Genomic DNA, 24,233 nt, shown 5'->3' with positions numbered 1-24,233 from the left:
CCGGCCTCAGACATTTGACACTTACTAGCTGTGTGATGCTGGGCAAGTCACTTAACGCCAATTGCCTCACCAAAAAACCAAAAACAAAAACATTGTGGAAGTAGGATGACATATCTGGCAAACTAAACATAAAGTATGAAAGGGAATGGAAGTCAAAGTTGAGTGAGGTTTCATGTCTAGATAAATGGGAAGATGTTTAGACCATCAACAGAAAAAGAGGATGCAAAAACTAGAGGGTTTGTGGAGATGATAACTTTAGCTTTGGACAAGTTGATTTCAAAGTGCTGATGGATCATTCATCCATCTATAGACTTCTAGCAGATAGTTTGAAATTTGAGAGTGTCACTTAATGATAAGATTAGGTAGGATATATAGATTTGGGAGTAATTTATATTATATTAGATGAAGGATATATCAGAGATAATCAAAAGCCAAATACAGTGCCTTTGGTGACACCTACAGTTATCAAATGGGAAAAGGAAAATGAATCAGTAAATGAGGTAGAAAAAGAATAGTCAGATAGGTAGGAGATTCAGGGGACGGCCTTGCCACGTAAAGAAATAAAGAGGGTCAAGGAGGAGAGTTGATCAACAGTATCAAATGCTAAGAAGAGACAAAAGAAAATGAAGACTGAAAAAATACTTTTGGATTTGGCAGTGAATAGATTACTGTTAATTGTGGAAAGAACAATTTCAATAGAGTGGTAGGGGGTGGAAACCAGATTGTAGGTGGTTGAGGACTGAGTGGATTCTGAGGAAGTCAAAGCTTTTAATTTAGATTTCTCTGGATAGCATTGAAGCGGAGGAGAGTGAAAGGGAGGAGAATGTTACAGAATTATTATATTCCCTGAGCTTCTTTCCTGTCTGCCAAGGCACAGTCCACCAGAGAATATTACTGAGTTTATGGAATGGCTGATAGATAAACCTATTATCTCTGTTCTCAGGGATACAAACCTTTGAAGGCATTATACAGTGCCCCAAAAGTCGGCATTAAAATATCATCATCAAAATAATTTTAAAACAAAAACCAAGAAGTTCGTTCCCCCCCACCCCAGCTTAAGAACCCCTCTGCTAGACCATTAATCCAGGAACTCTTGACACATTGCCCTGGAGCCAGAGAAAAAAGGTACTGGGCTTTGCTATAGAGAAGCAAAAACATGAATTTTGCCCTCTACTATTACTATGGCTTATTTGGATATTGCAGATCAATTGAAAAAGACGGGTTAGGGGCAGCTAGGTGGCACAGTGGATAGAGCACCGGCCCTGGAGTCAGGAGGACCTGAGTTCAAATCCAGCCTCAGACACTTGACACTTACTAGCTGTGTGACCCTTGGCAAGTCACTTAACCCCAATTGCCTCACAAAAAGAAAAAAAAGAAAAGAAAAGAAAAAGAGGGGTTAGGAGAAGCTAGGTAGTTCAGTGGATAAAGGATTGGCCCTGGATTCAGGAGGACCTAAGTTCAAATCTAGCCTCAGACACATGACACTTAATAGCTGTGTGACCCTGGGCAAGTCACTCAAAAGCCCCGCAAAAAAACAAACAAAACCAAAAAAAAGAAAACCATTTTAAAAAAGAAAACCATTTTTAAAAAAAGAAAAAGAGGGGTTACCTTCCTATCAAACCCAAGTTCTTTTGTCCTTTCAGGGAGTCCAAGTCCTTACAGAAATAGGTCTTTGGTGTGAATAGAGACTTACCAATATATTGAGAAAGGGAAGTAGATAGGTGCCTAGCAAACCTGAGCTGGTTCACTTCCAGTGGAGAGTCCAACACATTAGTATGGTATCTTAAGACATGATGCATAGGGATCTGGGCTAAAAGTGATACTGTGAAATTGCCTCTCTAAAAGCCCAAAATTTGTCTAAACCACAGAGTGATTCTATGAGTCTAGGAGACCATATAGATTAGATCCCTGGGGGAATGATAGGCCTCAATAGAAAGGGGAAAATGTTTTATGGATTGTTTATGAGTAACCATGAATTACCAAGGCCAACTAGTTTTATTTTCTGCATTATCTTTTGAGTAAAATAAAGGCTGCCCTAAATTTAGATATGGGGTGTTTCACTGATTTCTTGCTTGGGACCTGGGACCATTTTAGCAACATCAATAAAGACTTAGGGGCAGCTACATGGTGCAGTGGATAAAGCACTGATCTGGGAGTCAGGAAGACCTGAATTCAAATCTGGCCTCAGACACTTGACACTTACTAGCTGTGTGACCCTGGGCAAGTCACTTAACCCCAATTGCCTCACCAAAAAATAAATAAATAAATAAAAACTCAAAGAGGACTGGCCTCAGAGTAAGAATACCTGGGTTCAAGTTTCACCTATGACACATACTGACTATGTCTCTGGACAAGGTGCTTAAGCTCTCAGTTCTCTAGGCAAATTCTCTAAGCCTATAAGTTGCACAGAAGATATCAAGCTGCATTGTTGAAGAGTTGGTTCAGCTAGGTGGTGCACTGAATAAAGCACCAGCCCTGGATTCAGGAGGACCTGAGTTCAAATTTGGCCTCATACACTTGACACTTACTAGCTGTGTGACCCTGGGCAAGTCACTAAACCCTCATTGTCAAGAAGAAGAAGGAGGAGGAGGAGGAGGAGTTGTTCAGGAGTGAATTCTCTAATTCTCTATACCACTGAAATCACAGGTCTGGATCCTATCCCTAGAGTATGGAGATCTAGTTATGAAATCCATCAAAATTAAATATCTGCTATGTGCAAGGCACTGTGCTAACCTCTGGGGATACAAAAAGAGGCAAAAGATAATCCCTGCCCCCAAAGATCTCACAGTCTAATGGAAGACAACAAAAAGATATGTATAAAAACTATATACAAGATAAATGTTGTTCATTCATTCAGTTGTGCCTGACTGTTCATAACCCTGTGGACCATAGCATGTTGGGCACTTTAGGGAGATCACTTTAATAGCTGAATGGATTGGAGTGTCATTGAAGCAACAAACATCAACTTGGACAGTCTTCAGGAAATGGTAGAGGATCCTAAAAGAAATAGCTATAGCCACTGGGAAGCTGAGATTTCAGTCTTTTGCAGGAGTGTCTGGGCTCTGTAGCTCACTAGTTTTACTGCTAGATCATTTACTTGTAATTCCACTTTGTCAATGTGTTCTAGCACCCTAATCTATTTTATATGTAATACATGCATATGTGTATATATCCATGATATGTAGACATAATGTGTGTGTGTTTGTGTAGACCTTTTAGGTCAAGCAAAGTTAGGATACAAGAAGACCACGGGAATGGAGGCACAAGCCATTCAATAAAGTATGAATTTTTGTTAGATACCTCCATATTTATACATTAGACAAAACAAAATGTACAGAGGATAGAGCAACAGACATGGAGTCAAGAAGACCTAAGTTCATATTTAGCCTCAGACCCTTACTTGGGACTTTTAGTCAGTCACTCGATCTCTGTCTGCCTTAGTTTCTTCATCTGTAAAATGGAAATAATAGCACCCATCTCCCAAGGTTGTTGTGAGGATCACATCAGATAATATTTGTAAAGAGTTTTGCAGACCTTAAAGGACTGTATAAATGGTGGTGGTGATGGTGATGGTGGTAGTTGGATCATAGAACTAGAAAGGACCTCAGAAGTCATCTAGTTTAAGCCCCTCACTTAAAAAAAAAGACCAAGGACACAGAGTCTATATTTTCATTGGATACTAAAAGGAGCTCAGACACCTGGAAACTCAGGTCTTAAATGTCTATGCCTGCACAAAGGAACTTGAGTGATAATTCAGGGCTTGGGGTGCCACCCACTGGTTTATTCACATATTGTACTCTGAGTAACTTCTCCTGCCCCAGTGAAAAAGAAAAGCTATTTATTACCAAAATATGGACTTGAAGAAGGGGAAGAAGGAGGATGGGAAGACAGAAAGGGTGCTGCTTTTCTTCTTGTTCTCCCAAGCTTCTGAGTGGGTGCAAACTGCTCTAGAGAATTCCTGCAACCAACTTACACCTCAGTCTTTTCCTTACAAGCTTATAAAAGGGCTCAGTATTACAAGTATTCATCATTACCAGGGTTAAAAGGAAATTTGTGGATTTTAAATTGTTTACTTCTACAAATTGGATGAAATGTAACTCAAGCAAGTTAGCAATTAAGATGTAACAAAACACGCTCCTCTGTTAGAGATTTTTTTGCATGGTTGTGGAGGATGTGAGTCACCCACCCACCCTCTAAGATCTATATTCCAGCTGAGCGCTATGAAGTAATTCTGATCAAGAACTTGTTCACTGAGACTCCTACAGCCTAGAAAACACTTCAGGAACAAAGATCTACTGGAGAGCACCTGACAGCTTTGAGATGATTTCCTGAGTTCTCTAAGTGAAACGATATTCCCCTTTGTAGTACAAAGATCTTTTGCCTTTTGCCATAGCTGCCAATTTATAGGCTACTATTTTCAGTAGGAAAGGAAATAATTCTCCTCTCTAGAATCCACAATTTATTTGCCCTGATCCCTGTATATTCTTGAGAACTGTGTAGTCTAGAGACAACTGCGGAGTCTTGACTTGACTCAACCATCTTTTCTATATGCTCCAAACACTGAATCCCAGCTACAAGGAAAGGAGGCATCATGACAAGTGTTTTCCATTCATTTGAAGTTCATACTCTGCTCTCTTTAGTTAGCATTGGTTCACTCCAGGTATTACCTCCCCTATTAAAAAGAAAAGCAAGAGATGAAAATTTTAGTTTCAGCAATGTACAGGTAAATGATTGTCAGGTCCTTCTTACTGTTTCTGACCTCTCTCTAAATCCCATACTCCTTTTCTCCCACCCCGTAAAAGCCCCATTCCCCCGCAAGGAATCATTTGATCATATAGAGTTCGACGAGACCTTAGAAGCCATCTAGCCATATGAAAGTTTAAATAGTGTTACATATGTCATACATGTGTGGTATAACTGTGTGGAATATTCACTAGGAGTATTATCCTGTATGTGTTATCACATAATTATATTCCAGGAGGTTGAATTACACTGCAGTGAAATTTTTCAGTAAGCTGACAGGTGCCACTCTATTTGAGCTGCCAGGCTGACTTGTTCAGTCACTCATTGCACATGTGTGAGCAGAGCATTACCAGCTCCTGCATCATGGTGGCCACCCCATGGTGACCACAAAAGCAGTGGCTCTAAAGTGACAATTGTCCATTTACTTTTGGATGCTCGGTGTTTAGTTCAGTGCATGGCACATACTTGGCACGTAGTAAACGCTAAGTGACTAAATCTCAATGGAAGGGATTAATTTCAATTAAATCATGAACTATTATATTTTAGCTCTGCCAACTCTATTTCTTTATGGATCACTCACTCAGATCTTTTTCTTTGGTATCCACAGATTTATGTATAGTATTTGATCATTGAAGTTTCATTGTATGGAGAGTAAAAAGGGAAAAGAAAATAGGTAAGCTCTCCTAATCTTTTGCAGAAGTGGACATCACTCACTAAGTGCTTTTCTGTGCTCTTCCTCCCAGGTGTTCCATTGCACAGAGAATTCCCCCCAGAGCTTGAATGAGCTTATAAGCAGGGCTCATAAAAGGAATAGGGCAAAGAGATGGATTTCCCTTTTCCTTCTCAAGGTTTATGAAACATAAAGGGGGCCAAAATATCCCTTCCCTTAACCCCAGCTTGCCAAAGTAATGAATAGGATTCATAGTCCATAGAGTTTGCAAGTTCCAGATGACACTAGTGATGATACATATCCTCCTTACTGCGTGAATTGGTACCAGCCACTTGAATAGGAGGGAGGTTTCATAAATACACATAGCATCCTGATAATCCTCCTGCATGTTACCAGCTCAGGCTCTGAACTCCTTGTCACAAAGGAACCATCATCAATGAACCATAACCACTCCACTGAAGACAGTCTCATTTCTAATGGTACTAGGGGTGAAAGGCTGAATTTGCTTTACCATCCCCTCTGGGAATCATTTCTTGGGAAAGCTTCTTTTGTGCTACAAGAATCAATTAGTTTGCAACAGTGAACACTTTGCAGAACATGTCTGCATTATGTCTTTCAAGGCATCCACCTATTGAAGGCAGGGGAATCAGCATTATAACTGTTGGACAAATTACCCAACACCCTCTGAGTTCCACACAGATGTTAACAAAAGCAGCAGACAGCAACAACACTGGGTCTGTTTCTCCATCTACAGCTAGTCAGATGTAACACCACCTACATCCTGGAAGTTTTGTTTCTGAGCATAAGAAGCAGATTAAATCAATCCAATGTTACAGGTCAGACTGCTGAATTCTAGCAGTGTTTGCCTTCAGAACTGCACCTGGGATCCTTTATCAGTCATGAAGGAATTTATTTCAGTTGTTCTGGGATCCTTCCTCTTTTAAATTTTTAGGGACCATGGAGGTAAAAATTGTGCATCTACTATAACCCATTTAGGTGACTCTCTTTCCCCTCTGTATCCAGTTAGTAGCTGATGAAGCCAGAAAAAAATAAGGAAAAATTTGTTGCAAACTGCCTCACATCAAATCTTCTGCTAAAGACCAAAACAAGCATACATCTTTGGATGTGTCAAGCTCCCAAGCCTCCTAAAGATCTATTTTGCAGTGTCTCCTTACAGCCAAATCAGGCCTTGCCAATCCATCTGGTTGTCTCCTGAGGACAAGCACCTGCTCTGAGTGCTAAGCTTATTTAACCCTGAAACTTTTCCTGATTCAACCTTCTCCTAAACTTCACAAAAACCACCTGAAAAGGAATGAACAAATGACCAGACAAATGGAAAATGACTATTTCCCTTAGTGCAATAACTGTTTGTGAATTTAATTTAATTTGAGGAAGCCTGACATTTAAGACTCTCCATATACTTGTTCCTATTTACCACAGGCATTTCCATTTAAACTGCATAAACACACAGAGCCTTCCTTTATAATTTTATTTAATTTTACTTTTTTCAATGAACAAATATCTACTTTTTCTCCCTCTTGCCTGCAAACCAGAGAGAGAGAGAGAGAGAGAGAGAGAGAGAGAGAGAGAGAGAGAAATAAAAGCAAACCCTTTGTAACAAAAATGCAGTTATGGGGCAGCTAGGTGGCACAGTAAATAGAGCACCGGCCCTGGATTCAGGAAGATCTGAGTTCAAATCCAGCCTCAGACACTTAACACTTACTAGCTGTGTGACCCTGGGCAAGTCACTTAACCCCAACTGCCTCACCAAAAAAAAATTGCAGTTAAGCAAAATAAATTCCTGCATTGGCCATGTTCCAAAACTCTATCTCATTCTCATGAGTCTATCATGTCTATCAGGAGGTTCGGACAGCTAGGTGGCACAGTGGATAGGGCACTGGCCCTGAAGTTGGGATGACCTGAGTTCAAATCTTACCCTAGACACTAGCTGTGTCACCCTGGGCACATCACTTAACCCTTAAACCCTTGCCTTAAACAACCAGGGCCATCTCCAGTCATCCTGATGTATATCTTGCCACTAGACCCAAATGGGTCTGGAGGAGAGAGTGAGGTTGGTGACCTTGCACAGCCCTCCCTCACTTAAATCCAATTCACTGCAAGTCATGACATGCCATGGTCCTCTTCAAGAATGAAGGAAAAAGAACAACTGTCAGGAGCTGTGATGCGTACTTAGTCATTGGCCCTTTGGAATCATGGTTGATCATTGGGTTGATCAGAATTCAGATTTTTTTTTCTTTACAATGTGATTATATAAATTGCTTTCTTACTTCTGCTCTTTTCACTCTGTATCAGTTCATGTAAGCATCCCCAAAGTTCTCAGAAACAATGCCTTTCATCATTTCTTATGAGAATGGTATTCTATTATGTTCACATACCACATTTTTTTCAGCCATTATGCAACTGATTGGCACTGTCATAGTTTCCAATTCTTTGGTACCACAAAAAGTGCTGCTATAAATATTTTTTATATATAGGTCCTATTCCTCTTTCTTTGATGTCCTTATGGGTATAGGCTTTGTTATGGTACCACTAGATCAAAGGCTATGGACAGTTTAGTCACTTTGGGGGCACAATTCCAAAATGTCTTCCAGAATGACTGGGTCATCTCACAGTTCCAACAATTTCCACCAGTGCCTCCAACTTTTATCATTTTTTTCCCTTTTTTAATCACCTTTAAGTGAGGAAGGATCTCAAACTTACTTTAATTTGTATTTCTCTTATTATTAGTGATTTGGAAGATTTTTCATATGGTTATTGATAGGGTAGAGTTCTTCTTTAGAAAACTTTAATAGTTCATAAGTTTTATAATTAACAACCTTAGCAAAGTTACAGGATATAAAATAAATCCACATAAATCATCAGAATTTCTATGCATGACCAATAAAGCTCAGCAACAAGAGATAGAAAAAGAAATTCCTCTTAAAGTAACTGTAGACAATACAAAATACTTGGTAGTCTACCTGCCAAGACAAAACCAGGAACTCCATGAACACAATTACAAAACACTTTTCACACAAATAAAATCAGATCTAAATAATTGGAAAAATATAAATTGCTCATGGATAGTCCGAGCTAATATAATAAAAATGACAATTCTACCTAAATTAATTTACTTATTCAGTGCCATACCAATAAGACTACCTAAAAATTATTTTATAGAGCTATAAAAATAATAAAAATCAACTAGAAGAACAAAAGGTCAAGAATAGCAAGGGAACTAATGAAAAATACACAGGAAGGTGTGCTAGCCATGCCAAATCTAAAGCTATACTATAAAGTGGCAGTCATCAAAACTATTTGGTACTGGCTAAAAAATAGAGTGGTGGATCAGTGGAATAGGTTAGGCACAGGAAACACAGTAGTAAATGACTGTAGTAATCTACTGTTTGATAAACCCAAAGACTCCAGCTTCTGGAATAGGAACTCAGTATTTGACAAAAATTGCTGGAAAAACTGGAAGATAGTATGGCAGAAACTAGGTATAGACCAACATCTTACACTGTATACCAAAATAAGGTCAAAATGGGTACATGATTTAGACATGAAGGGTGATACCATAGGTAAATTAAGAGATGAAGGAATAGTTTACCTCTCAGATCTATGGAGAGGAGAGTAATTTATTACATTAAATTTAAAAGGTTTTGTATAAACAGAAGCAATGCAGCCAAAATTAGGAGGGAAGCAGAAAGCTGGGAAACAATTTTTACAGCCAGTGTTTCTGATAAAGGCCTCATTTCTAAAATATATAGGGAACTAAATCAAATTTATAAGAATGCAAGTCATTCCCTAATTGAGAAATGGTCAAAGGATATGAACAGGCAGTTTTCAGATGAAGAAATCAAAGCTATCTATTGCCATATGAAAAATAAAGGCTCTAAATCACTATTGATTAGAGAAACACAAATTAAAACAAGTCTGAGGTACCACCTCACCTGAATCAGACTGACTAATATGACAAAAAAAGGAAAATAAAAAATGTTGGAGAAGCTGTGGAAAAATTGCAACACTAATGCATTGTTGGTGGAGTTGCAAATTGATCCAACCATTCTGGAGAGCAATTTGGAGCTATGTCCAAAGGGCTATGGGACTATGCATACCCTTTGATCCAGCAATACCACTACTAGGTCTATATCCCAAAGAGATCATAGAAAAGGGAAAAGGGCACACACGTACAAAAATATTTATAGCAGCTCTCTTTGTTGTAGCAAAGAATTGGAAATCGAGGGAATGCCCATCAATTGGGGAATGGCTGAACAAGTTGTGGTATATGAATTTAATGGGATACTATTGTGCTGTAAGAAACAATGAGTAGGAGGATTTCAGAGAAACCTGGAAGGACCTACATGAACTGATGGTGACTGAAAGGAACAGAACCAGGAAAACATTATACACAGTAACAGCAACATTGTGTGATGAACAACTGTGATAGACTTGTCTCTTCTCAGCAGTGCAATGATCCAAAACAATTCCAAAGAACTCATGATGGAAACTGTCCTCCACATCCAGAAAAAAAGAACTGTGGATTCTGAATACAGATTGAACCATACTGTTTCTACTTTTGTTTTTCTTTTCTTTTTTTGAGGTTTTTCACTTTTATTCTGATTCTTCTTTTACAACATGATTAATGCAGAAATATGTTTAATGTGATTGTACATATATAACATATCAGATTGCTTTCTGTCTTGGGGAGGGGGGAGGGAAAGGAAGGAGGGAGAAAAATTTGGAACTAAAAATCTTATGAAAACAAATGTTTAAAACTCTTTACATGTAATTGGAAAATAATAAAATATTTTTATGATAAAAAATAGTTCATAAATTTTAATCATTTAACAATATGGGAATATAAGTCTTCCCTTGTAACAAGAAAAATATATAAGCACAACCAGCAGATGCAGTGACCAGGTTGACAGAGTAAATCAAATTACACATCCATAGTTCTCTACTTTTTTTTTTTTGCAGGGCAATGAGGGTTAAGTTACTTGCCCAGGGTCACACAGCTAGTAAGTGTCAAGTATCTGAGGCCATATTTGAACTCAGGTCCTCCTGATTCCAGGGATTGCGCTTTATCCACTGTGCCACCTAACTGCCCCCTCTACTTTTCTAATGAAAAGAGAGACATATATATATCATCATGAGTTCTCCAGCACGAAGACGGATCATTACAATCAGTAAGAATTTAATAATCTTTTAATATCATTTTCACATTGTTGTCATTTCATTCATGTCTGAGTCTTCATGACCCCATTTTGGGTTTTCTTGGTAAAGATACTGGAGTGCTTTGGCAGTTCCTTCTCCAGTTCATTTTACAGATGATGAAATTGAGGCAAACAGGGTTAAATGACTTGCCCAGGGTCCCACAGCAAGTAAATGTTTGAGGCTAAATTAGAACTCTGTTTTTTCTAACTCCAGGCTTGACACTCCATCCACTGTGCCACCAAGCTGCCCTTTTATGTTTTTATACACAGTTATAATCTTTGTGCATATTCTTTTCTTGGTCTTTCTTAGTTCATTCTGCATCAGTTCATACAAGTCTTCTCAAGTTTCTCTGAATTTCTCACATTTATCATTTCTTATTCATATGCTGAACCCATTAACTGTAAAATAGGTGTCCACTTTTTTCCCAGTTTTTTTCCCTATCACAAACTGTGCTCTTATGAATATTTTTTATATATATGAGGACTTCCTTTCTGTCTGACTTCTTTGGGGAATACAGTCAGTAGTGGATCAAACTATTTTTCTATACTTCTCTCCCACTGTTCCCAATACAGTACACTTCAATACCTTTCAGACAAATTGATCTACAAGCTATTTTACCATCTCATCCTGCATTCTCCACCTCTGCACATTCATACAGGCTGTCTCCCATGCCTTGAGTGCACTTCATCTTCCTCTCTGGCTGGTGAAATAAATAATTTTTCTTTCAAGAACTATATCTCAGCTTAGCTCCCATGAATTCCATTATCTCTGTGCAGATGACTCTCAAATCTATATATCCAGTCAAGGTCTCTTATCCAAGTTCCCATCATGCAACTCCAACTCTCATCATGCCTACAAGAAAGTTCACACTGGAAACCCACAGGTATCTCAAATTCAATATGTCCAAAACAGAATTCATCTTTTCTCTCAAACCAATCCTTCTTGTGAATTTTCCTGTGCCACCAAAGACACCACTATCCTTCCAGTCACCCAAGTGGGAAACCTCAGAGTTATCCAGCACTTTTTTATTTTCATTCACCCCACATATCCAGTCAATTGCCTATCTATACATAGATTGTGTCTCCCTCCTCCCTTTAGAATGTAAGTTTCTTCAGGGTAGGGACTGTTTCATTTTTATCTTTGTATCTTTAGCACAGAACCTGATACTTAGTAGATGATTTAATAAATGCTTGTTGACTTAGCAAGAGAAACTAAAGTGGCATACATGCTCTGTAGTGCTACATCTTAAAGGAAGACCTCTTGAACATTCCTCTTACCAAGCCTTCAGAGGTTCTACCAGGTAAACATTGTTCTCTCAGGTCTCCTGAAGTGACTTCTATTTGTAGCAGCTGATATGAAAGTAATCTAATAAAACAATGGTATCAAGGAGATTAGTAAATGCACAGACAGGATCATAGATTTAGAATTGGAAAAAACTTTAAGATCAAATAGTCCAACCCTCTCATTTTACAGGAAGGTCCTAGATGTCAATAGTTAACTCGAGATAAGCTCATGCTTCTTTTCTAAGTCCGGGGCAATAATACTATAGGTTCAACTATCCTTTTACCTCGTTATTTCAAGTATCTTATTAATAGATATCAATATAGCTCAGAGATTCTAAGATTATAGAAGAAATCTTTTGCTTTTGCCAGACACTGGGCAGAGACTGGCTTCCATGTCCTGTAGATGACTGAAAAATCCTAGATAGTTACAGAATTTCTTTTTTTCCCCATACCTTCTCCCCTCCCACCAATAACAGAATGTAACATAAATTAATTAATGTAATATAAATATAACATAAATAATATAAATTATTAATGGTAACATTATGGTGACAAAACTTGTCATCATAGTTTAAAGAGCAAATAAGACTAAAAAGAGCAGGAAAACTCCAAAAACTATGTCAATTTTTGAGGAAGTGATTGTTGGGGAAGGAGAAAAGAAAAGGAACACAAATTTGGAGAATGGATAATTTTGTTTGTTCTAGCAACACAGTGGGATAGACACAGTTAGGTGATTCTTTCCAATCAGATCACTTCAAAAGGACAACAATCAAAGAAAAGTTTCAATTGCTTGTGCTTATAATCAATTTGGAGTAGCAGCAACTTGCTGCTTCTGAACTTGCAACTGAATACTAACCTCTCCTTTCCCTGTCTGGGACTATATGTCTTCTCTTCACAGTGCCCTTTGATATTGTCAGAATTCCTCTGTCCTGGGCAAATCTCAGTCATTCAGTCACTTTTTAGACTAGGAAAACTAAACTTCCCTGCAATCCATGTGTCTGATATGGGGCTGCATTCAGACAAGGAAACTGAGACTTTGAAAGATGAAACTTGGTATACCTGAGGTGACTTAGGTAGTAAGAGGCAGAAATGGAATTTCAATACAGTTCTGATTCTAGATCCGTGTATGAACAGACAAGATGTGGGCCAGTCATATAAAGAATGAGAGACAGCTGAAGTCATATACAAGTGTCTCTGAAATACACAAAGAACAAGATGGTTTCTAAAACATGTAGTTCTTTGATGGAAGAGTTGCAGGAGAAATGCATCAAATAACTCAAGAAGGTGCAAAGGACTGTGATCTGCATTGGTAGAGGGAATTCTCATATTAAATAAATGCTCCTCCATAATTTAAAAATATCAAATTATGTAAAACCACATCAGAAAACTGTGAAGTTCTAGATAAAAACTCTTATTACACACCCTTTCATTTTAACAGTAAAATTTGAGCTTAGAAGATCAAGAAATGATGTGAATAAACACAATATCATATTCCTTTCCATTTTTACTCTTATTCAAACAATGTGAAATGGTCTTAATATATTGTCATTTAGTTGGAACTATGGTACTCATCTTTAAGGATATACTAAGCCAATAATTCCCTTGTAAATCCTTCATATGGCTTGTTTGGGCCTCTTTTCAATGCAATTATATTGAACTGTTATCTAGAAAATAGAAACTTGTGTGGCATGTTGTTGTTCATCCTTTGTTCTTGAAGAGAACTAGTGACATGATGAGGGTGATATCTTGACTTGCAAGTGAATTGGATTTAAGTGAGACAGAGCTATGCAAAATCATCAGCTTCACTCTCTCCTCCAGAGTCATCAGGGTAGAGTGGCAAAAGATAGATCAGGACGACTGGTGATGGCCCAGCATACAGTGGAAGACCTTGGATTTTTTAAGCTGAAATCTTTCCCAGGTCTCAGTTTGTCTGGGACAGCACCCATTCAATAGTTAAAGGCTAGGTAAGGATTGGGGCAAAATCTGGCCTAGTTTGCCTTTACAAAAGAATCAATCTGGGAGGGGAATGCCCTCAGAGTTTCTGGCCAGATGAGAAATAATTACTATTTACACTCACTCTGAGCCATCAAAACCCAAACAATGAGCAAATGAAGCTTGGGTAGGGACCTGCTATTGGCCAATCAGAGCCAGAATGATTTTGGTTTTTAGGTATAGTCAAGTAACTCAATTTGAATCTCAATGGACTTTATAAAAGCCTGGTTTTCTAGAGCTTTATTTCAAGAAATCATAAATAAAAATTACATGAAACAAAAGAGTTAATTGTCCAGTTTTTTCAAAAAGAAATTATAGGATAAATAAGTAGAAAAGAAAAAAATCTAGCCCCATATCTGTTTACAAAATAGCCCCAAGCAATCAAAGGGATGCCCATAAATTGGAGAATGACTAAACAAGCTGCGCTATCTGATTTTAATGGAATATTGCTGTGTTATAAGAAATGCCAAGCAGGATGATTTCAGAAAAACCTGAAAGAACTTACATGAACTGATGTAAAGTGAACAGAACCAGGAAAACATTATACACAATAACAGCAATATTGTTCCATGAAGAACTCTGAATGACAGCCATTCTCAGCAAGGACTAATGATGAAACACACTATCTACCTACAGAGAAAGAACTAATATTGTTTGAATATACACTGAAGCATGCTATTTTTCCCTTTCTTTCACTCCTTTTATTAGAGTCTTCTTTTATTCTTTTTCTTTTAGTCTTCTAGTACAACATAATTAATACTGTTTTACATGATTGCACATATATAACATATCTGATTGCTTACCATCAGGGTGGGGAGTGGAGGCAAGGAGTAAGGGATAGAATTTGGAACTCAAAACTAAAAAAAAAAAAAATGAATGTTTAAAAAATTGTTTTAATATGTATTGGGGGTATATATATATATATATATATATATATATATATATAGATATAGATAGAGATATATAGAGAGAGAGAGAGAGAGCCCCAAGGAAGAAAGGGCTATCAGTACTATTCAACTACCTCATAGAAGAATTCACTGAAATTTCTAACCAGCAGGTAGAGAGAACTGGTGGATACTCACTTAGGAAAAGACTTTTTAAAAGGGGGGGGTGCAGCTAGGTGGCACAGTGGATAGAGCACTAGCCCTGAATTCAGGAGGACCTGAATTCAAATCTGGACTCAGACACTTGACACTTACTAGATGTGTGACCCTGGGCAAGTCACTTAACCCCCATAGCCCTGCAAAAGAAAAAAGTGAGAGAGAAAGACTGTCCACAAGGTGCACAAAAACCTTCTGTCCCAGATATGGGCACTGAAAGTAATGTATCAAGTGAAAGAAACAGTATATTATTACAGGGCAGGAGAATTGAACCCAGAAGCAACTCCTTTCCTGCCCAAAATTGCTACTGAAGCTCCTGTGGTATAAATGCAACCCACAGCTCTCAAACATTGTTATTCAGTGGTTTCAGTTCTATCTGACTCTATGTGACCCTATTTGGAGTTTTCTAGGCAAAGATACTAGAGTGGTTTGCCATTTCCTACTCCAGCTCATTTTACAAAAAATGAAACTAAGACAAACAGGGTTAAGTGGCTTGCCTACAGTCACACAGCTAGTATGTGTCTAAGGCCAGATTTGAACTCAGGAAGATAAGTCTTCCTGACTTCTGGGCCTGGCACTTTATCCACTGTGCCACCTAGCTGCTGATAAAATATTAGGAGGACCCCTGTTTTCCAGAGCTAAGGCCAAGAGGGCAACCTGTGCCCTGAGCTTGGCAGGACAACAATCGTTTGTGATCACCCTCTGGATGATCCCACCCTTTGGGAAAATCACATAATTCATTAGCTGTTCTCTAAGCTGGACAAGCACAGGATAAACTCAGAAAGTCCTGCAATGAATCAAACTTGTCACACTCTTGTTGTTAACCCTCATTGTCAGAGCTACAGCTCCCTGGGCAGCCACTAGTATAAGTACTGAGATTTCCCCATACTGCTTCAGGACCCCCACTAGGGAAGGGGCTCTGACATAGGTGTCTATAGTTCCTCCTTGCTTGCAAGCATTTTTCCTCATTTTGAAAATAAAACTTCTAATTCCTGACTCACCTGTCTCTGGCCTGTTCTGTTCAGCTCTGGTCATTCACAGGTTAGAGGCCAATTCTGTACAGTTGATACTGCCCAATACTTATAACCAATCTGGCATAGTTGCCAGCCCACAATTCTATTGTACTCTTGATGATGAGCCCATATCAACTACTAGCCCTAGTCTAAGAGCTGAAACACGTCTGTGACAATTATTAGACCAGGCTAAATTCTTCTTGTTGTTGTTCTATGTCTTTTGTTCTATATTAGGGCCAATGACATTAGGAGGGTGATGTCTTGACTTGTGCATGAATTAGAAAAGAGTGGGACAGAGCTGCTCAAAGTCATCAGCCTTACTCTCTCCTCTGGAGTCATCAAAGTCCAGTGGCAAGACAAAGGTCAAGAGGACTGGTGATAGCCTAGGATGCAGTGGGTGACCTTGGTCTTTCTAAATTAAAGTCTAGCTAAATTATGATTTTACAGGTAAACCTGAATATATATCTACACATGTATGTAGGAAATGATACTAGATATTACCCATGTAAAAAAATGCCTTGCATGTAATTGCATATGTTTACTGTTGTATAATGTGAATTACTGCATGTTTAAGTATGCTTGGGGTTTTTTTTTTTTAGTTTGCTATTATGTTCAGTTGACTGTTTTGTATTGTGTTCAAGTTATAGCAATGTCTGTTCATTGTTTTGCAGATATTATACTGCTTATAGTTAAATTGTATTTTATATACAGGACTATTGATTGTGTTATTGCTGCAACTAGCTAGCTTTGCTTTCAGATATACATGTACTTTTGAAATGTGCATGTCCTTTAGAATACTCTCAGGTGATGCTCTGTAGTGCATGTATTTTTAATGTGCATGTGATTTATTTCAATTCTCAGGAACGATATCAAAGGCTGGTTACCTGAGATACTAGGAAAATCATCCTTGTTGTTTCAAAGTATTGATATTTATATTTATGTTGTAGTTATAAGTTTAGGACTTATCCCAGCTGATCTTTGCAAGGGACTACAAAGAGTTTTAATCCAATGGAGGAATGTAACCCCAGTTCCAAAGCCCAGTGGTAAAGGACTGACTTCTCATTCATGAAAATCATTGTCCTACACCTAAGTGAATGACAGGGCATGACTGTTGAGAGTGAGAGAGAAAAATGATCTATCCAGTCTTTTCAGTCTCCTTGGGCCTCTTAAGGCTTTTCAGGTTCTGCAGTTGCTTCAGATTCTTCTGGTTTTCAGCTTCTAGAAAGAAGATGGACAATGACAACCACTTTGCTGAAGGAAAAGACTCTGGGAAGAAACTAATAGAAGAGGAGCTGGCAGTCTCCATCACTTCTCTATCCTCAGCTTTCTACACTAGAGGTTCTGGTGAACTTCCCTGTGGGTAAGATCCAGAACTCTCTCTTGGCTGAACTAAGTTACTTCACTCTCAATAAGAGAGTTCCTTGGCTCTGTATTTCCCATATTTTCTCCTATATATACTTTCTCTGATTTCTGTTTTCCTATAAAACTGGATAAATGGGTTTCTCTGCTACTTAAAAAAATTAAAATATAAGTAAATGAAAGAATAAATAAAATATCAATTTTTGAGACACATGTAATTTTAACTAGCTTTAAAGAGAGTTGACTGGGGCAACTAGATGGCACAGTGGTAAAGCACCAGCCCTGGATTCAGGAGTACCTGAGTTCAAATCCGGCCGCAGACACTTAACACTTGCTAGCTGTGTGACCCTGGGCAAGTCACTTAACCCCCATTGCCTCACTAAAAAAAAAAAAAAAAGAGAGAGAGTTGACCAAACACAAGTGTTTTGGCCTCCCAAAGATCAAACCTGCAAGCCACTTACCAAATCTCTCTGTAGTAAATGGTACCCAAAAAGACCTAAATTCATTTCCCAAAAGTGAGCCTTGAATTCATCCTCAAAGGTTGGTTGGATCAGGCTGCTGAAGCAAAACACACACACACACACACACACACACACACACACACACACAGTTTTCTTTTGTGGCTCTAGTTAGTTATGCTGCTCTTTTCAAGTTATAAGTGGTAAATAATAGGAATGATAGCATTGGAACATGTTCCAGTATTATACTTATGAAAACTGGGTTGATTTGAACCAGAATGGAAGATCCTGATCAATACATTCCTTCAGATAGCCCCACCATTTCCAGAAACTCTGCTATTCATAAGACCTAGTCATTGGAATAACAGTTTTTTGGTTTTACTCAATTCCATCAGTAATAGACAAGAATCTATAACTGGGGCTTGAATCTGTCAGAATGCCAGGATTTTTATTCTCTCTTTGGCTACAATATCTCTATCTGGCATGAGAAAATGTGGTCTAACATCTTTTTTGTTTTGGTTTGGTTGGGGTTGGGGTTTTTGCAGGGCAATTAAGGTTAAGTGACTTGCCCAGGGTCACACAGCTAGTAAGTGTCATGTGTCTAAGGCAGGATTTGAACTCAGGTCCTCCTGAATCCAGGGCCAGTGCTCTATCCACTTCACCATCTATCTGCCCCCTGGTCTAATATATTTTGAGCAAATCTTGTTAGATTTAGTTCTATGAAATAGTTTAGTGAAATGAACATGATGGTAGAGAAAACATCAGTAGTTGACAAAAGTGCTTTACTCTATAAATTAAATTATGTTGGTATTTTTTATACAGAACAAATTTGGAGTTTGAAAATAATAGATAATTATAACCTAAGGTTGTTTGTTTTTTATGTGTAATTGCTATATCAAAATATGTGGGGGGTGTATGTGTGTATAGACACATCCATACATATAAATATACATGCATTTATGTTGTATGGGAGAGGGAAACAATGTTAGAACTTTTATTGGCTCTTAGAATCATCTCAGCTGATTTTGATTCCAAAGGTCAAATGTGTAATAAGTATGACCCTAAGACAAGGATTTCAATATTTTAAAAAATAAACATGGCTTTCAAAAATCATAAAATTACCAATGGACTACATGTATTACCTTATCTGTAAAGGTATAAGAAATAGTTTTCTTTCTTAATGGCATTTCAAAAAAGAAAAAGGACGTGGGTCCCCACTAAAATTGTAGTGTACATAGGATAAAAATAAGAAGAACTGAACCAGTTGTGAAGTATAGGGCTTGCCTTCCCTCTGGAGACACCAGCACTATTATAATTTGAAAGATTGGTGGGAAAGGAGAATGGAGAAAGCGAGGGAGGGAGTCCCAAGGGTACAATGTATTTCAAATTGTCCTTGACCTATGAAAGGCAAAGGCAGCCTCAGGCAAACCCAGGCCTGCTGATAGCCTCATGCTGGGTTTGAAATAACAAGCAGAAGGATTGTATGTGTCTAACTGGAAGGAGAGGCAGAGAGAAACAGGAAAGACTATTTTGTAAATTACTTAAATTGGAAATGTTTTTTCACCAAGAACACAAGTTTCTATATGTCGAACACTAAATGTATTTTAGTATGGTCCTAAAAATAAATACAAAAATCCAGAAGAGACCTTCAAGGTTACCTGATCTATTTCTCTCTGTGTCTCTGTCTCTGTCTCTCTTTGCAAAGAAACCTCATTTATCCAAGTTGATAACAAAACAGAATTTTTCAACCATCTAGTCTTTCCTATTTCTGCTAAATTAGCAGCATTATCTTTGTAGACAACAATGTTAAAAAGCTCAGTCATCTTTCATTCATCTCTCTCTCACCTTTCACATTCAATCAGTTACTAATTCCTATTAGTAGTACTTCTGAAATACAATTCCCATCTATTCCTCTCTTCTCTGTTCCTATCATTCTGTTTCAGTCCCTCATTATGCTTCACCTAGACCAATGTAATAGCCTCCTAGCCAGTCTCTCCAGTTAATCCTACACTACACCAACAGATTAATTCTCCTAAAACACAGCTTTGAATGCATCTTTTCTTTGCTCAAAACAGTTCAATGGATGCCTGTGGTTTACTAAATAAAGTACAAACTCCTGAGGCTGGAATTCAAAGTTCTCCCCAAGCCACTTCCAACTTCATTTCTAACTTTTTTTCATTACTTCCCTTCATGTGCTTTACAATCCAAACAAAGAAGAATCACCATTTCCTTAACATATCCCTTGCTTTCTTCCCTTTCTATGGCCACTTATGCCATTCTTTCCATCTAGTATATCCTCCACCCTACTCCATCCCTGACTTTCACCTGTGGAAACCTACCAAATCTTCAAGAACTAGGCCCAATGCCATATCTTCCACAGCTATTTTGCTTTTTTGTTTTGTTTTTTTAATTCATGGAACAAAACAAGCATTTCCATAACATAGTACTATAAAAAAGATGATTTTGCATGAAACTGTAAATCTACTGTGCACAACTTGCTATCAAATATACAACATAATTATTGTGTAATTTGATTTTTCCCTTTTCTTTCTCCCCCCCATCCTAGAGATGGCTACAATTAGACACCAACAGGTAGATATCTATCTATCTATCTGTGTGTATGTGTATATATAAGTATGTTTAGAATAATTTTGTATACATACACACACACAATTATTCCATACATACTTCTATTAATCAGTTCTTTCTCTGGATGCAGATAGGGTCTTTCTTCATATGTTCTTTATAGTTAATTTGGGTACTTATAATAGACAAAATAACTTATTTGTTCAAAGTCATTCTTTTTGTTGTTGTTGTTTTGGTGAGGTAATTGGGGTTAAGTGACTTGCCCAGGGTCACACAGCTAATAAGTGTTAAGTGTCTGAGGCTGGATTTGAACTCAGGTCCTCCTGATTCCAGGGCTGGTGCTCTCTATCCACTGCACCACCTAGCTGCCCCCAAAGTCGTTCTTAAAATGATATTGCTATTATTGTATATGTTCTCTTGGTTCTGCTCATTTTGCCCTTCATTCGTTCATGTAAGTCTTTCCATGTTTTTTCTAAAGTCATTGAACTCCTAATTTCGTATAGCATAGTAGTGTTTCATCACAATCATATACCGCAGCTTGTTCAGCTATTCCCCAATTGATGGGCTGTCTCCTCCATATCTATTTTGCTAATCGTCCTCTTCAGATGTGATCTCTCCCTCTTCTGAAATCTGATAACACTTTGTTAAAATTCTCTTATACATTTACCAGATTCCATTTGGTAATACAACTGTATGTGTTGCTTTCTTAACTGTAAGATCCTTTAGGAGTGGTGTCAAGCAAGGAGATACATCCTAGGCAAATATTAGCTAATCAAATTACTTAAGCAATTTTAAAATGTCTACTATGTGCAAAACACTGACAGAAATGAAATAGTTTCTCTCTCAAGGAGCTCCTGCTCACACCCCACCCCAAAGGCACACAAAGAAGCAGAGTTATCTTTCTTTTCTAGGAGAGGAAGGAAGGATAGACTTCATAAAGGGTATACTCATAGATATAGTAAGAAAAGCGCAGCAAAATAAGGTTCAGGTGATGTGTTCTGTGCATAAAAAAGTTGCCTGGGAAGGCTCTCACTGTTCCATAGCTATGTAAAGCAATTCCTTATAAGCCACAAAATGGCCTTGGCCCTTATGCTCAGACCTATATCATGGATACTTGGGAAAGTAAAGAAAAAGGGAAGGTTTCTGGGTATTCTTGGGAGACTAGTCATAATTTTTGTGGGTTACAGAGAGTTTGGTTGTGAAAACACGTAAGGGGAAGCCAGGTGAAGAGAAGAGATTGAAGGTATAGCTGAGACACACAGACCCAGCAATTAGGGCTCTGGCTCATGCTCACTCTCTACCGCCCACCCCTGCCTGTCTCTGTCTCTGTCTCTGTCTCTGTCTCTGTCTCTGTCTCTCTCTCTCTCTCTCTCTCTGTCTCTCTCTCTCTCTCCCCCCCCCCTCTCTCTCTCCCCCCCTGTTAAGATGTAAAAATGAAATGGAGAATGGTGAACAAAACAAACTACCCATGTTGTCCAGCAAGATAACAATTTAAACTTGTTTACCGAGCCTCTTCACCTTCTCACGCATGAGCACTCCCCATTTCTACATCTTAGTGCATATCTCCATATCTAAAAGTTTTATTCTAAACAGAACTTCAACTCTCATCATGACACTTCTCCACATCCAAAAAGATACAAATTTGGAAGTGTGCTCTCCAACTTAGCCTCCCTTTATGAATGATGTCAATAAAGTTTTCATTTTTGCATCTTTGAGTTTCTATATATATTTCTGACCTGTGCCAGGACAGAACTTATTGATGCTAAAAGGCTGTGATGGCCAGGGTCAGAGGAGACATTGTGCAACTGAACATTGGTTAAGCCAATCTTTCATTCTAACAGGGTATGGAGGACATTAACACCAAAGACCATGTCTTCATTTTCTTTATGTCTTACCTAGTACCTTGTTTAGTCTCTTTCATATAGCATACATTCAATGAATGTGCATTGAATTGAATTGAATTGAAGGAAGGAAATAAAGTTCACTGAGCTAAATAATGGTAGAGGTTAGACTAGAAACTACATTTCCTTAGTCTTGTCCCCCTCACTGCCCCACATTGCCAAACATTCTTTTTAAAACTTTTTTAAATTTTATTTTTTATCTTAACATTCTTTTCATTTTAAATTTTGAGTCCCAAATTCTCTCCCTCCTCCCCCCTTACTGAAAAGGCAAGCAATAAAATACATGGAATATTTTTTAAAAGCAAGAAAAATAAAGTAAGTAAGAAAACTATATTCATTTTTTTACTCAGAGTTCATCAGTTCTCTCTCTGGAGGTGGGTAGTATATTTTCATCATGAGTCTTTTGGAATTGGCTTGGATCATTGTATTGATCAGAGTAGCCAAACTTGGCTTTACTTTTCATCAGTTCATATAGTTCTAATCATGTATGGTGTGTGTTGTTGCTTTTCTGAAACTACAACCTCATCATTTCTTACAACACAATAGTACTCCATCATATTCATATGCCACAACTTGTTTAGCCATTCCCCAATTTCTGAGTATATCTTCAATTTCCATTTTTGCCACCACAAAAGGAGCTGCTATAAATATTTTTGTACATGTAGGTCCTTTTCCTTTTCCTTTAATTTCTTTGGGGTACAGACCTAATAGCCCTATTGCTAGAACCAAAAGTATGCACAGTTTTATAGTCCTTTGGGCATAGTTCCAAATTATTCTCCAGAATGGCTGATCCTGTTCACTACTCTACCAGGAGTTCATTAGTGTACCTACTACTCCCTTGTCTTCTCCAGCATTTGTCCTTTCTGATTGAGGTGAGAGGTGGGAGACTTCTGGGGAAGAGCCAAGATGGTGGAGAAAAGGCAGTGAGCTCTCGAACTCATGACATGATCACTCCAAAGAACATTCAAATAACACCACAGGAAAATGCCCAGAGCAGCAAAACTCACAGAAGAATGTGCTGAAATAATCTTCTAACCAAGAACAGCTTGGAAGGTCAGAAGGAGGGAGCTGCTGTGCTGATACAGGAGTGGAGCCCAACCCCACAGTCACCCTGACACAGATCCAGTCCCAGGAAGGCTTCAACAGAGAAGGAGACCCCCATAGCCTCTGAATCAGCTGAAGTGTCAGTGTTGTCTGGAACTAAGCTCAAAGTCTGGTGAGAGGGCTGAGCCCTGGGCAGGGGGGAGACCACAGGGGTCTATGCTGCTGCTGAGGCAGAATTTGGGTTTTTCACCCCTGCTGAGAACCAGGAGGTAGGCATTAGTAGCAGTGGCCCAGGTGGGGGAGGGGCACAGGCTCGATGGAGCTAACAACCACAACACACAAAGCTGGTTGATTAACAAGTTGGTCTGGGGTCATCTACAGACCAGGGGCAGTGAAGAACCTGATCCTCCTTAAATCATACCACCTGGGACTTCTTAATCTTGGGATACTGCAGCCTGGAAACAGTGCCCCACTTTAAGGAGCTAAAAGTCAGGTAAAAGAAAGGCAAGATGAGCCAACAGAGAAAGGTGAGGACCATAGAAAGTTTCTTCAGTAACAAGGAAGACAGAGGTGCACCCTCAGAGGAAGATGTCAACATCAGGGCCCCTATATCTAAAGCTTCCAAGAAAAATATGAATTGGTCTCAGGCCATAGAGGTGCTCAAAAAGGACTTTGAAGATAAAGTTAGAGAGGTAGAGTAAAAAAAGGAAAGAGAAATGAGGGTGATGCAGGAAAGACATGAGATGAGAGGTGGAACCTCAGAGTTATTTCGGTTTGCATTTCCCTAATCACCATGGGGTCACGTAGGTTGCACAGTAGATAGAGTGCCAAGACAAGAGTCAGGAAGATGTCTTCTTAAGTTTAAAT

The sequence above is a fragment of the Dromiciops gliroides genome, chromosome 1 (genome assembly GCF_019393635.1).
Source record: "Dromiciops gliroides isolate mDroGli1 chromosome 1, mDroGli1.pri, whole genome shotgun sequence".
Lineage (NCBI taxonomy): Eukaryota > Metazoa > Chordata > Mammalia > Microbiotheria > Microbiotheriidae > Dromiciops > Dromiciops gliroides.
The sequence above is the reverse complement of the archived record's forward strand: the minus strand, read 5'-3'. Positions refer to the sequence as shown.